The sequence below is a fragment of the Diplotaxodon limnothrissa genome, linkage group LG11 (genome assembly GCF_057381915.1).
Source record: "Diplotaxodon limnothrissa isolate DT_005_m linkage group LG11, D_limnothrissa_male_GT1.1, whole genome shotgun sequence".
Taxonomy (NCBI): Eukaryota; Metazoa; Chordata; class Actinopteri; order Cichliformes; family Cichlidae; genus Diplotaxodon; species Diplotaxodon limnothrissa.
The window spans coordinates 25,615,361-25,630,555 of NC_140606.1; the positions used below are offsets into that span (position 1 = coordinate 25,615,361).

Sequence of the window (15,195 nt, forward strand, 5' to 3'; positions counted from 1 at the left end):
CAGAGGCATTTCTGCAGTTTTCCGAGCTTATATCAGGGACCAAGTAAATGTCTTAGATACTTTGATAAGATACCCTGTGAGAATCTTTGAAGAAAACTTAACCCAAGGGTACTTGCATCCAAGAAGCAACACCGCTATCTAACAAGGGCACCCTTCACTGAAAGAGCAAACAGATAAATAAGGAGACTCACAGGGACGATAGGAGAAGAGAGAGGCTGAGGGTAAGATGTATGAGCAGAGGAGGAAGATAAATAAAATGTCTAGTGCTGCTTCAAAGGGAATGGGGAGATACAGAAGATGAAGAAGAAAAATCTGTGTTCCATGTTACATGTAGGGAAAGAGACAGATTGCCAGAATGATCAATTAGAGGATCAAAAGTGTGCTCGATGCCAAACGAAGGATGGTGGGGAGGGAATCTGGGAGGGGGAGGGCAGTCTGAGAAAAGGTAGGACTTCAGGGATGGAGATTCGCGAAGAGGAAACCAAATAGATTTGAAAACTCGCTGACAACTAAAGCCCACGAACAGCCCAGATCCCGCTTTGAAGTGTCACCGCCCATTACACGATTAATTTGTTTGTCCGACAGTCTGGTTGAGCTCGCTCTGCAATTGACCACACATACACAGATGCAATTGAAAAGTCCAGCTGTCTAGACTTGAAGGGAAATTGGTTTGGGAAAACAGGCTGGACGCTGGAGTCCCGCGTTCAATCGGTTTCATTTCCCATTACAGGGGGATTGTCGAGAGGGAAGGCAAGTAACCATGTCGTGTCTTTGGACTTAAATGAATTCTTCCACTTGCCTTCCTGTTCAGTCTGTCTGAGCCAATTATGACCAAAGACAGACTTTCTGTTTAATGCATGATCTCTGTGAGAGGTGTCACATAAAAGACAGTTCTTCATTGCCATTGTGCCCTTTCATGTTGTTAAGTAGCCCCTTTAGCGAGAGACAGACCAGGCAACTGTGCCAAACGTGCAGTTCAATCACTGTTCAAGCTGCGACTCCTTTAAGGTTCAAATTTGTATCCACCTGCTGAAGTCTTTTAACCCAAAACAATGACCCAGATAGAGGATAACAGACTGGAGTCAATGATCAACCAGACCATACATACCAGTGTTCCCATGGCAGAAACTACACCGTGCTTCTATGTTTGCAGAAAAGCCTGCACTGGCACGCAGCAGCGTGTTTTCAATCACAAAACAACACCACTGCAAAACCACTCTTCTTTTTTTTTTTTCTTGTCTTGCACATAAAAAAACCTTTCCAAGACTTTTGTTGCCGAGTCTTAGACACAAATCAAATAAGAGCCATTCCTTCGAACAATGTTAGACAAATTATTTTGCTGCGTGCATACTTCTCCACAAATCATATTATGTAATTAATGCTGCTTTGTCACGAGCCTGCCAAGAGGAAGACAAATCAATAAAAAGCTGTTCCAAGTCTGTGCGTGAACACTTATACTCACATAACTGGGCCATCCAACTATTTCAAATATCTTGTGTCTTCTTTGCTCAACTGCACAGCTGATAAAAACGAACTACTCCAAGTCAATGGCTCTCTCGGGACATTGTGGAAGAATCAGCGGCCAGATGCCTACTAGACTGAAATCCAGCAAACATGTGCATCAACACTCAGGGATCCTCCTCACTTTATGCCCCTGCCTTAGAGGCAGAGAGGGAGGGACGGAGAAAGGGAAAATGGCATTTTATTGCATTTCTATCTCTATAGCACAAGCACCCCCACCCACTCCTCCCCACACAGCAGTTTATAACAATGGTGCACCTCCTCTACGCTGGACTGCCTTCTCAGTCTGTTAGCCAACAAACTACCCACATCAGCCATTTTCATGCAGTCAGATAGGTGACTGCTCACTGCACTTCACACCCACTAAAGCCCATTGTTTGACTCCTCCAGTAGGTCACTGGCCCCCAGAGAGGCATGCACAAACACACAGGAGCAAGACAACACCACAAACACACGCAATCAAACCCTTCTCTTTGTTCTCTGTTATACAGAAATTAACAGAGACAAGATGCTGAAATATACATAATTCTGCACCATCCTGTTGTCAGACAATATGAGAATCACTCGTAACACCACATGACTGATCAGCTATCACCGCCCCCTTTCTTCTGCTTCATGCAAACACAAAATGTACATCCTGTTCAAAGTCCAAACTTTCCTGCAGCTCGTCCCCAGAGTCTGAAATGTTTCCTTCATCAACACAGATCCGAGTTCCAGGCAACTTCACACTGATTTCTGACTTGGTTCTGGTGACTGATTAGCTCCCCACTGGAGAACCAGGGACCAGGGGTGAGTGAAACCAGAGCTGCCGGTCCCACTAAGGGTCCCCATGTGTTGCTATAAGGTCACAGGGTCAACAGTCTGTGTGATGACCATCAGCTGGATGTCACTAGGTCCTTTTAAATGCTACACGTTTGACTCAGTGCGTCATTACGCCCGCTGCAGTCAGTTTTAAAGCTTCCACATGCCAGCTCAGATTACTTTTCTTTAACTTTTTATTTATTTATTTAAATGTTGTAAATGAGGTGGACTCTGAATAATGACACTCAAGGACTTTCAAAAGAGGAATGACTGTACAACTTAATCAAACCCGTGTAACTGTTTGAGAGTTAGTGGCAATGAGTCGGAGGTCGGAGAACGAGAAAAATCCACACTGAATATAAAAGGCGTGAAAGCAGTGAGGACTGAATAACGTTTTCTCCGGTGCCAAGCACCCACTTTTAAACACGATGTTGCAATAAGTCTAGATCATGATGTACGATGTCAGAATATCTCAGCTACGCAGTCGGCAGCATAAATACCACAATGTATCTGCCACACAAACGCGCAGAGTCCGGGGCGCAACGTTACACCTCATATGCGCTTCCAAGGAGTCCGTGGCCAGCGTCCAGAGCTGCAGCGCTCCCGGATCACAACGAGACATATAGACGCCAAGCCAGCGAGTGAGAGACGCACAGACACACACACAGACAGCTGGAAATACCCACAGCAATATTATTACAGCCGCTTATTATGGAGCTAAGCGCACGGAGAAGAAACGCGCAGAGCAGGTTGGGAGTACTTACCTAAAAGACAGGCAGAAGTGTGCTGTGACAGCGGTCCAAACTTTGGGATGAACTCTGTGGAGAATTGTGCTCAATACAACACGCGTCCACCGAATAATCCAAACTGACCTCCGAGAGCAGCAGCTGAGTTTAGTGAACGACCTCCACCAAAACTCAGAAAACAGCGCAATACTCCGTACGGGCTGCGCGCACCGGCTGATTTCACACCCCCAGGCTGACTTTCACTTGAGAGGAATATTTTTCAGCCTGTGGTTAATGGAGGGGGGATAATAAGATAAAGGAGGGAAAACACGCAAAGTATCTCTGCTTCTCGGACCTTCTCTGATTCTGCGTCCTCTCTCAGCCGCTCCTCCACAGTCCGGGCTCAGCAGCCGGGCCAGCAGGCGCCACCAGGTGCTCATTTACATAACTGCACCGGCTGTGTCCAATCACAGCCGCGAGCAAGGTGTCTGATTAAATATTCCAGCAGGCAACTCGACCAATCAGCGCCTCCCGTGGGAGGGCGCTGTGGCCTCAACGACGCTGTAAAATGAAATCCAAAGTGAAGTCTTCGGGGCCAGTGGGAGTTTCAGCGTTACAGCAACACAGAGATCTGGGGGATATTAGCTTACCCACGATACAGCTGCACGCAAGACAGTTTCACCTTGTTAACCCTTTGCTTGTCAGAACAGGCTTTCCTGCTGCTATGAAACTGATTTTGTTTTAAAGAAAATAAACTTGTAAACTCTTTAAATAATCTGTTCTTCCTCTTCACAGATGGTCAGGCCCATTTAATGTAGACCCAGGACTCTGCCTCAGTATTTACCTCTCTATTACAGAGTATTGGTGGTGTAACTGTATACCATTACTGGCTCTGGGCTATAATGACTCAGATTGAAGGGTTTGCAGTAAAACACAGCACTGAACTTGAATCAGGACATTTGTTGATGTGGGACCTTGAGGCAAAGCAGGAGGGAAGAGTGAATTCATGTCTGAAAAAGGGCCACATGTGTGCCCGTTTATGCTTAATAACATCAAAAAACTGAACAAGTCCGACTCAGAGAGGCTGAAACAAAGGTTGTAAAGCAGCTACAGTATGTGCTGGTACTTGCCCAAGAGTGAGAGCAGGGAAACTTTAGCTGGTGCTCAATCAGCAGGCACAGACAATAAAGGTCATTTAACAGACTCCAAGCTCCACCTTGGATAAACAGATAAAGGGAACATGGATTCTCTGCTGTCTAATGTTCCCTTGCACTTGTAGTTTAAACTTGCAAATGAGCTTTTAGTCTTGAAGAAGCTGTAAAGGCTGCGTAGATTCATACCATACAGTAAAAAAAAACAAAACTCAAATACTCAAAACACACAGAGAGAACATCTCTCCAAGCTAAAATAATAATAATAATAAAAAATAAGCGTAAAACAGCAGTTCCTCAATCAGCCAGTTGAAGCTGGGTAAATATTGGACCCTTTTATATTGATCTGGTACCAAGTAACGACATTACCGATACTTTTAACATATAAATGCAGCTTATATATTATGAGATGAATCATCATCGATTTGAAATTCTGAACACATTTTGAAGACAACTGTGATTTTTATTTTCCACAATAATTAGTTAATACAACAAAACACACCTCTCAGCTTTTTGTGTATTTTGAAACTTGGTTTATAGGAGAGCTGTACATGTTAATGTGCCTGTCTGTAAAGCACTTTGGGTCAGCTTCTGTTGTTCAAAGTGTAGAGACTGTAGAGACTGCACAGTAAGTAGGAGAAAGTTTTTAAAAAAATGTACAAAAAGTGCGGTATATTTGTGCTTAAAAAGGCTATATTTATAGGCTATCAATAAAATAGACCTGAGAGTCAACACAAAAAGGTTCAGACATTTGTCACAGAACATGTTTGAGGTATAGTTTTTCATAAAAAAATAAATAAAATTATTGGGCTCCATTTTGAACTTACAGAATAGAAACCAAGTATTGAACTTTATGTGCTAGTATCGATCCGATGCCAATGCCAGTGTCGCTATCGATGCTATCAATATTTGGATTCATATGCATCTCTACTGTACATTAGTCGCATGCTGATTGGTTGACAAGTCTGGTGGAAGTGACAGCGGAGTTGACCAGGAATGGGAGAAGCGTGAAAAAATAAACATTAATCTTCTCTGGGAGCTATTAGCACATGTTTTTGATACTGCCCCCATCTGACAGTAGCCGCTCTCTGCAGGTGCTAGCATTGCTGAACCATAATTTCTCAGTCTTTAAATCTGACGTCATTAGCCGTTCCCAGGTCCAAACTCTGCTTTAGGTCCCAAAGTCAAACGAACACTGTGGCATCACTGAGAGTTACAAACTGTCTAAATTCTTTCAGCTGTTCAGCTCACAGCACGACAACACAACAGCAGAGACAGCACAGACGTTAAGGCGGCGAGGCGTGATTGCGGGTGCCGCTCAGGTGCGTCCGCCTCCTCTGCAGCGGCACTGCAGACCACACCCCTCCACACACATTAACCAGGTAAAATACATATTTAGGCAGAATTTTGCAAATATCTTTTTTTTTTTTTTTTTTTAGCAGCATAGTGCTTTTTTCCAATTGTTTTTTAAAAGGCAGGTCAAGGCTCCAAAAACCCAAAGGAGATACAAGGGTGGCAGCTCACAACAGTTTTTGTTTGCTACATGGATCATTTTAGTTCAGCTGGGTGTCTTTCCTTTTGTTATATTTCTTTAAGAGTTCAAAATGTGTTAATTACATAAATAAAATGTAATTTTCTCTGTAGCACTTCATGGATTTCATAAGCAACACACCTTAGTTGTTCACACAAAGCATAAAGGTAAAAAAAACCCCAATATATACAGTGTTATCTTCATTTTAGATGGCAAAAAGTATTTGCGGCTCCCAGTGTTTTCTTTTGCGTGGAAACCGGGTCCAAATGGCTCTTTGGGTGTTAAAGGTTGCTGACCCCTGGGATAGACTCTCATGTTAAAATGGCGAATGCTACAGCCAGGATGAACATGTTCACAGCCCAGTACCAAAAGTTTTTTATTCTCTCTGGATAATCTCCCTTTAGTTTTATTTTATAAATCAACCACTTTGATGTTATTAAAGGTTCAGATCAGAGGCTTGGCAACTGTGGATTACTTTTTAATCTTTTACCTGTATGTGGTAGCTTCTGCTAAGCTAAATCTTTGCTAATTTGTAGTGGTGCTGCAATTATCTGACAAATAAAATGGCTTGCTGTGCAGTTAATTGTACCGACAGCCTGTAAAAGAAGTTCGTGCTTCTGTCTGGGTGAGGGGAAATTCTGCTATTTTATTATCCTGGTACTTAGTCATAATTAGCAGGTATAGTATGTGTGTCTGTACAGCTTGATAAACAAGCTCGTTAGTGTTAGCTTGTAATTTAACAGTCCACGCTTTTGTTCCAGTAATAATAGTAAGAAGAAGAAAAAGAAGTACCGTCATCATCCCTCCTGGCTTAAAAAACCACAATACTTACAGCCAATTTTATAAATGAGCAAACTGAACTCTTTCTAGCTCCATGATGTGAATTTCCTATTTCATCACATCCCAAAGGGTCTCTGTTGGCCTGAGATCTAGTGATTGTAGATTGTGATGTTTAAATGAAATGAACCAAAGTGGAAGCCAAGAATGTTTTTCATTTTTTCTATGTTGTTCAATTTTGATGACCTTCTGCAACTTGAAGCCTCGGTTTCCTGTTTGTAGGTAGGTTACAGGAGTGGGACAGAGTGTGGTCTTCTTCTGCTGCTGTAGCCCTTCTGCTTCAAACTGTTGTGTATTCAGAGATGTTCTTCTGCAATAGCTTGGCTGTAACCAGCTGTTGCCTTCCTACAAGCTACTTCCCTTTCTCCTCTGACCTTTAGCGTCAACAAGTCATTTTCGCCCACAGAATTGCTGCTGAATGGTTGTTTTCTCTTTTTCAGACAATTCTCTGTAAACTAGAGATGTTTGTGTGGGAAGATCCTGGTAGATCATCAGGTTCTGAAATACTACCAGCCTGTCTGGCCCCAAAAAACTATAATACATGTAAAGTCACTCAAATCGCCTTTCTTCCCCATTCTGTTGCTCGGTTTGAACTTTAACGAGTCATCTTGACCACCTGACTGATGGATTAGTTGCACTAACAAGCAGGTGTACCTAATGAAGTGGTCAGTGAGTGTATATATGATTAGATGCAGGGATTAAGATACAAATAAATGACATGAGCCTAACGTGTATGCTCACAGCCGTAAATACTTTCTAATTTCTCACTCGGCTTTCTGAACATTGCTTAATCTTGAACTTTCCTGTCTCTGCTTCATTCGTGCCACCTTTACCACCCCGTCTACCCCTCCATCCTTCCCCCTTCACCCTCACCTCCTCCCTCTCTGCTTCTGCCTCAGACTTTAGACCGGCTTTCATCTGGCCTCATTCTCTCTGCATATCATTAACATTCTCTCATCGCTTTTCAATTGAAAGCTAAAACCAAACTAAGACTCTCCTCATTCTCTGTGTTTAACGTTGAAACTTTCCACTCGCAGTTCTGTAAAGACATATCGCTAATCTTCTAAGCAGTGGTTTCTCTAAGCACAGCCACTTTATAGACTTTGTTTTTCAGTAAAGTTAAGCAAATCAAAAGGCTGGTATACTTAATCTGAAATTAAAGGGACGACAGAGGGATCACTGCGTGTATTTCTGTGCTGTTTTGCTAACCGAGTTGTAGATATTACCCGGCTGAAGAGTGCAGCAACTCCCAGCTCGCTCCCCAGAGCTGTTCACATTTCTTTTCAACCCTTTCTGTTGTGCACATCGTCCAACTGCCTCTGCTTTGTTCGTCGTCCAGGCAACTGCAAATCCCCTGGCAGAAATTATGACCTTTTTCAGCATTATTTCCTTTCTGCCCCGTGCCGCCTCTCGTTGACTCTTTTCGTGTCTCACTTCTTCTTTCACTGCTCCTTTTTATATATTTTTTCGTTCCCTCACTTATGCTCACTTCTTCCAAAGAGTTTTAGTTTGTTGTTACTAAAACGCCTCCCCCTTTCCCCCTTCCCCCCTTCGCTACTTGCTGTGAGTGAAAAGCAGTAGAGCATAAAAAGCAGGTCTGATCCTGTGAGGAATTCTCTTAGTAAGGGAGAGAGATGAACGAGGGAGGGGGGGGAAGAAAGAGAACAGGAGTTTGAGCTGTATCACAGTTATGAGTCAGCAAGGACAAGAAAGCGCTTCGTGCTAAAGATAAAGAAAGTGGAAAAGAATGAGTTACCCAAAACATCAGTGGTCTGTCAAGCAGAAGAAAGGGTTTTCAGGTGAAAGAAAGCTGTGTTCAAAGTTAAAAGTCTTCACTTTTTTACGAAAGGTGATTGCATTCAGTAGAAAATTACCATTTTCACCCAAAGCTTCTATTCAGCAGCAGTGACAGATGATCTATTGCCTGTCATTGTAAATATGCAGCTTGAATTTATCCCCTCTCTGACATCACTTTGGTCCAAAAAACACAAACATCTGAATTAGAAATGGAAGCATTCAATTCAGAGGCATTTCATGGGAGAACACACACACACACACACACACTAACTCACAAACACACTCACTCGGGCAGCCTGTCCACCCCCTGTTGTGGTCTGACAGCTGTGCAGTGCTGCAGGATTCAGACAACACAGATCAGTTGCAGAATGCGAAGCTTGCAGTATGTTGGGAACCAGCGCTGAACCACATACCAAACATTCTACCCCCTCAAACATCTCCACCAGTGTGTTTTTCACTGGGAATATTCAAAACCGATAAATGTCTCCAATTTACAAGGGTCAACAAATCCTCCAGGAAGTTAATTTTACAACAGCATACCTCCTTTCTTCACATGCATACGTGACCACAGGCCTTTGTTTGGTTTGAACACACGTGTGTGGATGTGTGAGAGTGTGCACGCACCCCTACTTTCCCTTGATGTCTGCTTAGTGTGTCTTATCTGTGCTCAGTCAGTATCGGTGTCGCAGGCCTGCGGCAGGTTGTGTTTGATTGGCCCCTGAAGAGGATCTGCGAGCGTTGGAGGTCACGGGGTTAGCGTGCGCTCCAGGGGGAGGTTCCCGGGCGAAGGGTAAAGGTGGGCGTTGCATGTCCCAAAGCTCTCTTCTTAGGTGTCTGGTAATGGTGTAATGGAGGTTCCACAGAGATCTCATTTGTTCATTGTTGATTTCCTGCTTTCAGAATCAAGGTTGTTAATGTATTTTGTTAACGTGGCGACTTTACAGTCATGTTCTGAGCTCTAGGAGGGTGTAGCTAACACAGCGGTGCTTTTGGCTAAACGCATGTTAATATGCATTAGTTACAATTCCTAATTAGCGCAAAGCGCAGAGCTGAAGCTGAAGGGAAAATCATAATCTCACATGATTCGGGTCTCATTGTTATGGTGATAATTCATTCAAAATCACAAATGTCAACATAATGGTGGCACAGAAGGAAAGGTCATGGGGTCACCAAAGTGAGTTAGGGGTCTTTAATGGAATTTCATGGCAATCCATCTAATTTTCAGGCTGGTCCTTGAACGCACGCTGCTAGAATGACTAAAACTGTATCATTACATCGTCAGATACACCTACAGCTTTTAATCCTTTCTTTCACGCTTGAATTTTCCGTCTTCCTTTTTGAAGAATTCGACTCGCGCTTCTGAAAGGGAAACGCAGCTTACACATTTTTTTAAAAGTGCTTTTCACAGGTTCATTTCATGGCTTGCAGCAGTTTCTCTCAAAGACATGCGAGAATCTGCCGGATAAATCCGACCCTGCCTGAGGTGTCCCTGTGATCACGCAGCTGGATGTGTGTGAAATGCGATGAACTCGGTGTTGTCGGGGGAATGAGGGGAGAGAGAGAGAGGTGAGGCAGGATTGGGTTTGGAGGAGTTGGCATTGTCAAGTGTCGGATCAGGCATGTTCCAGATGACCCCTCATGCGGTCAGAGCCTCTGGAGATCCTCTCAGCTGTAGCCGTGCACTTGTGCCTCCTCTTCCTCATATCTGGAGGCGGTAGAGGTGGAGGGAGGGGGTGCAGACGCTTTTTTGGTGTCATGTTTCCTCCTCTTTAGAAAGCCCCTGCTATTCATCTGTACACACATGCACATACATCTGACAGTGTGGAGGGCTGCAGCCTCTGCTATGGCATTTGGGAGGCTCTTCCACAACTGTTGCCCTCTGTTCAGAGTGTCACCACAGCTCCTGTATTATTTTACTTCCCTTTTCCTCCCTCCTCTCCTCACCTGTCTGGGCCAGCTGAGCCTGAATGCCTCCTTTTCTTCTCCAGTCTCTTTGTGCTGCTTTCAATAACATTTCGGGAGTTGTTTATCCATGTGAGAGTCGTCTTTGTCTGCCCTCCACCCTACTGTCATTACCAATTACATGTTTAGCCCATCCACACCCCTTGTCTGTTGCTCAGACAGCAGTTTAACTTGACTGATCACCGCCTCAAAACATCAGTGCCATGTTCTCAGAGCCTTTATGAAGAGACATATAATTACAGCTATCCTTTAATTATTTTAATCAATATTCAAATTGGCCAAAGCCCCAGGGAGAAACAAAGCTCAGCTAAATCACTGCAGTCATTCTGAACACCAAGTTTGATGATCTGCCTTCCCCGTCTCCACGCCTGGATCTCAAAATTTCCCGCCCTGTTTTAAATCAGGCAGGCTGTTGCTGGCTGCTTCCAGTGAGAGTGACTGTTGTGGCTGACTGGAAGGCCCCAGAGACGGGGATGACGGGGAGGAGGTGAGGGGGGAGGACTCGGAGGGGTGCGAATGAGTGACATTGCAATGCAGTGAGAGGTGGCGCTAAAAATACCTATTGACACATGGGCTCCGACTCACAAACAGGGTCAGAGACAAACACGCCAGCCAGTAACCAAAGAGGTGTCATTCATGCATCACCGGGCAGAAACACTCATACGTACACATTAAACCACAAACTCACACACTGAATAATTAAACCGATAATGCTGCTGCCACTACTTACAGTAAAACTGGACTATTCCACAATGAATCACTCAGAGTTTGCACTGGCAGCGTTTTGTATTTTGGAGCGCTCTGAATCAAACAGAGAGCAGCCTCTTTCCACACTCGAGCACAGGTCCTCAGAACAAACAAACCCAGCTGCCATATTGTGACCCTCTACAGGAGGAAGATGGGAAAGCTGCTCTGTACACAGCGTGTTGAAGGCTTGCTGTGGCAAATATTGTTTTTGAGTTTACCCCACGCTGACATGCTGCTGGGACAGTTTGCAGAGCGTTCATCACCTGAAGAAAAGAAACGCTTGCAGCTTGATTTCTTCTCTGTGTGCAGTTAACAGAGACCTTACTGTACAACATGTTTTATGTGGTGTGAGTTCCTCTACAGCAGTTGTGTAGATTTTTTGTGAGTTCATCCACAAGGACATAAGGGGAAATTGACAAATGGATGTCAGATAGTCAATTTTACACATTTTCTGAGGCCTTGGTGTGTGTGTCATTGGGGGAAGATGCACTCAGGTCATTTTTTAACTTCATAAAAATCACCAGTAAAATAATCCTGTTATAAAGTTTATAGAGTTTATTGGCAAGTACCAAGTAAAAGTACTCATCCTGCAGACTAACAGCCCCTGTTGTTGTTACAGGGAGACTGATTTCACCCTCTTTCTATTCTGATGGTTGGTTTAGGAGATAAAATCTGAGTTTGTGAGATGACTAATGGGAGCTGGAAAGACAAATTTGTAGTTATGTCTTGTATCATTTATTCATTTTTCATATCTAAGATTGTGCTTTTGATAGATTGGATAATTTTACCTCTCTGGGCTCTGAGCAGCTACTCCAAATGCAGAGACGTTCAACCAAAGACTCTCTGCAAAGTCAACAAGAAGTCACTTTGAAATCCATTGTGTTGCAAGATGGTGCTTCATGTCGCTTCATGTCTTACAGACTCGGTTAAAGTCAGAAAATGTGGGAAAGCACAAAGAATGATATTTTGTAGGATAAACTGGGCACATCTACATCAAAGATACTAAAATTGACCGTGCAGACAGCGCTGGAGTGTGTGTACTTCACACAGTTGTTGGTTATGGCAATAGGAGGCGATGATAGGGGAAGCGGCGGAGGACATCCAATCTTCAGTGTTAAGGTCTCGCCACCCCCCACAGCGCTGCTGCAGCACCAGGATGCCGACTGGGGGACAACTGCCAGAGCTGTAAATCAGTGTGTGTGATAGAAAATGAGAAAGCATATATGTGTGTGTGTGTGTGTGTTACTACCAGTGTGGTTTCTGTATGTGAGAGAATAGTGTCGCTCTCTGATTTGTTACACAACTTCACTGAAAAGCGTAGGAAAAGGAAATTGCCTGTTGCAGGGAAAACCCCAGGAAAAAGGTAGTTCTGATCTTTTCACACTCTGATAACGCTCACAGACAGGAAATGTGTTTATAAAGGACATAACACACACGTAATTGTGTCCTGACTTTTCTGAAGACAGTAAAGCTGAACACGGCTGGAATATCATATCGCCTGTAGACAGGCAGCTCGGTGCACCTGACTATTAACCGTAGCAAAAGGCTCTTGATGTTAATGCTGGCTTTGATAGCCCTCTAGTGACCGCAGAGGTGTACCTGCCAGCTGAGATAAAGAACTGTAATTCACCATAATGAGACTCTTTGCAGTTTGGTTGTTTCTACAGAGCCAAGTGTGGCATTTTTTTCCCCCGTCTTCAACGCTAACACACTTGTGGTTCTTGTTGCTTTTTCATCATGCAAAGCTTTTTACAACTCCCCGTCCGCCCTCTATCTCACCTGTATGCGTGTATGTGTGTCTACACAGCCCAGGGGAGAGTATAAAACCAGACTAATGAATTTTTCTGCTCTGCTTATGCTCTAGCTCTCACGCGCAGCCATTTCATTATTCCCCGGTCTCGCCCAAATGTTAGCCTGGGTCACACGGAGAGCACGAGTGGGGCAAATAAGTTGAGCAGAGAGGGGGAGAAGAATCCCCACAACAACCTGATCACGTCATGAGAAAGCTTTCCAAACCAGAAAAAAAAAAAACAGGAAGAAAGATCAAATTCAAACCACATGGGCATGATTGGCGTGACTGATGTTGGCAGCAAACACATTCAGCACAGCAGAATTTAATTAACACTTTTGAAATTTATGGCGACATGCACCAGTAAATCTGGGGTCTTTGTCTGGCTGTAATTACTGCCATACAGGTTTGAGGGCCACAACATAGTTAGAGCTCTGACTGGGGAAATTAAGGAGCTGCAAATCGGAAACAATTCCAGATGATTCCTCTACTTCCCCCCTCTGAGTTTATCTAGTCAGCAAATAGCTTCTCTTAGCACCATACAAGTTGGCACCGATTCGAAATTATGCTGAAATGAGGGGATTTCCACCCACTTCCAACCAGTAAATAATGATTATGGCACTTCTCGGCGGTGATTATCATTGTACTGTCTCAGCTTGCTCGTGAATGGTGCCCATTGGGTCATGATAAACATAATGAGATAAAAGCTGCAGCCAGATTTACTCGGTCAGGAGGATTGGATGGGCGTCGAGAGTGATTTTGATTTGACAAACACTGTCAGTCCCACAAGGATGGTGACGAACGGCGCTCAAGCAGAGCATAAATCTCAAGGAAAGGTTTGAGATTTTTATCAGATGACTATGGATATCATTTTATTAGGAGCTGGCACGGATGATAATCTGTTCAACATGCTTCACAGATAATAGAAGCAGTTTTGCTGTGGTCAACGCGTGGAGCTGCAGCGTTTTTTCCACGCAAACATATCCCGCTTTATTAAACGTTGTCATGTAAGACACACAGTGGAGTGAAATTGAAAAATGGATGTACTTTGATAAACAAACAGCATTATGATGAAAGCAGACAACACGTTCCTCGGCAGCATCTTTTCACCACACTGCTGATCCTGTTCCTCGCTCTCGAGGGACCAGACCATACTCATAAAAATACTCATACTTCTTTTTTTGTTTTTATAATGAAATGTGTGATTTATTCCAGTAAAGCAAATGGTTATACTTTGACGATAACAGCAAGCAGTGCAACTATCTATTTTCCCACCTCCTACGCAGGTTAATGCAACACTGGAGTCTATCCAATCATGCACAAACCAAAACACATCTCATCCTCACTGACCCTGGAGAACAAGTTATTACCAACGTGGGCTCTTCAGATTTGCAGAACTTTATTTAAAATTCTACTCTGGGCCAGAGAGTTCTCAAAAATCTAAAATGTGTATGGATAATATGGAAAATAATGCCAATACACACATTTTGCATTTTCCTGCAGAAGATATAAACGATATACTCTCAACAGCCACTTCATTCGTCATTTGTAATTAATCGATATTTGGATTACATCATTAATGCAAATACCAAATCAACCAATCACATGGCAGTAACTCCATGCATTCAGGCACGTAGACATGGTCAAGACGAACTGCTCAAGTTCAGACTTGCCAACACAATCGGGAAGAAATGTGATTTAAGGGACTTTGAATGCATCACGGTAGTTTATGACAGTTGAGCTGGTCTCTGAACACACAACACACGAAATCTTGAAACGGATGGCCTGCAGCAGCAGAAGACCACACAGGGTCCCACCGAGGCAAAAATTCACACAAAATTTCCCATCTTCTGTTGTCAACAACACTGGACAACAGAAGAATGGAAGAATGTTGCCTTTTCCAATGAGTTTCCATTGTCTGCTGTAACATTTGGATAGTAGGATCTGCAGAATCTGGCATAAACAACATGAAAGCATGGGCCATTCAAACCTTGTATCAATAGTGCAGCCTGCTGCTGGTGTAATCCTGTGGGTAGGGTGACCAGATGACTCTCTTTATGTTGGGACTACACAGCATCTTTATTCTTTATTCCCACATCTTGAGAGAAAGTCCCACACTGTGACTGCTTCTGCAGGATGTGCACTTCTAAAGTCTGTTTTTTCCTCAATATCCATGCTGGAAAGTTTTGATTTCTTTATTTTTTGTAGTTCAAAGAAGCCTAATGCCACACTCATGGGGGGAAGTTACAAGTCACCAAAAAGTCACAAGCTTTGCTTGGTGAATATGATAGAAAACGCAGCAGACAATATATTCTCAGAAATACAGTTTTTATT

The 15,195-nt window shown here is 43.5% G+C and overlaps 1 protein-coding gene across 2 annotated transcripts in view; it reads right to left on the minus strand.

Moving 5' to 3' along the window:
• The window catches only part of ddr1 (discoidin domain receptor tyrosine kinase 1), a 55,658-nt gene extending 52,353 nt beyond the window's left edge, over positions 1–3,305 (minus strand). For both annotated transcript variants that reach the window (XM_085366440.1, XM_085366441.1), the window contains exon 1: positions 3,087–3,305. The gene's annotated coding sequence lies outside the window, so the exon portion shown is untranslated. The remainder of the gene's footprint in view (positions 1–3,086) is intronic.
• Between the last annotated feature and the right edge of the window lie 11,890 nt (positions 3,306–15,195).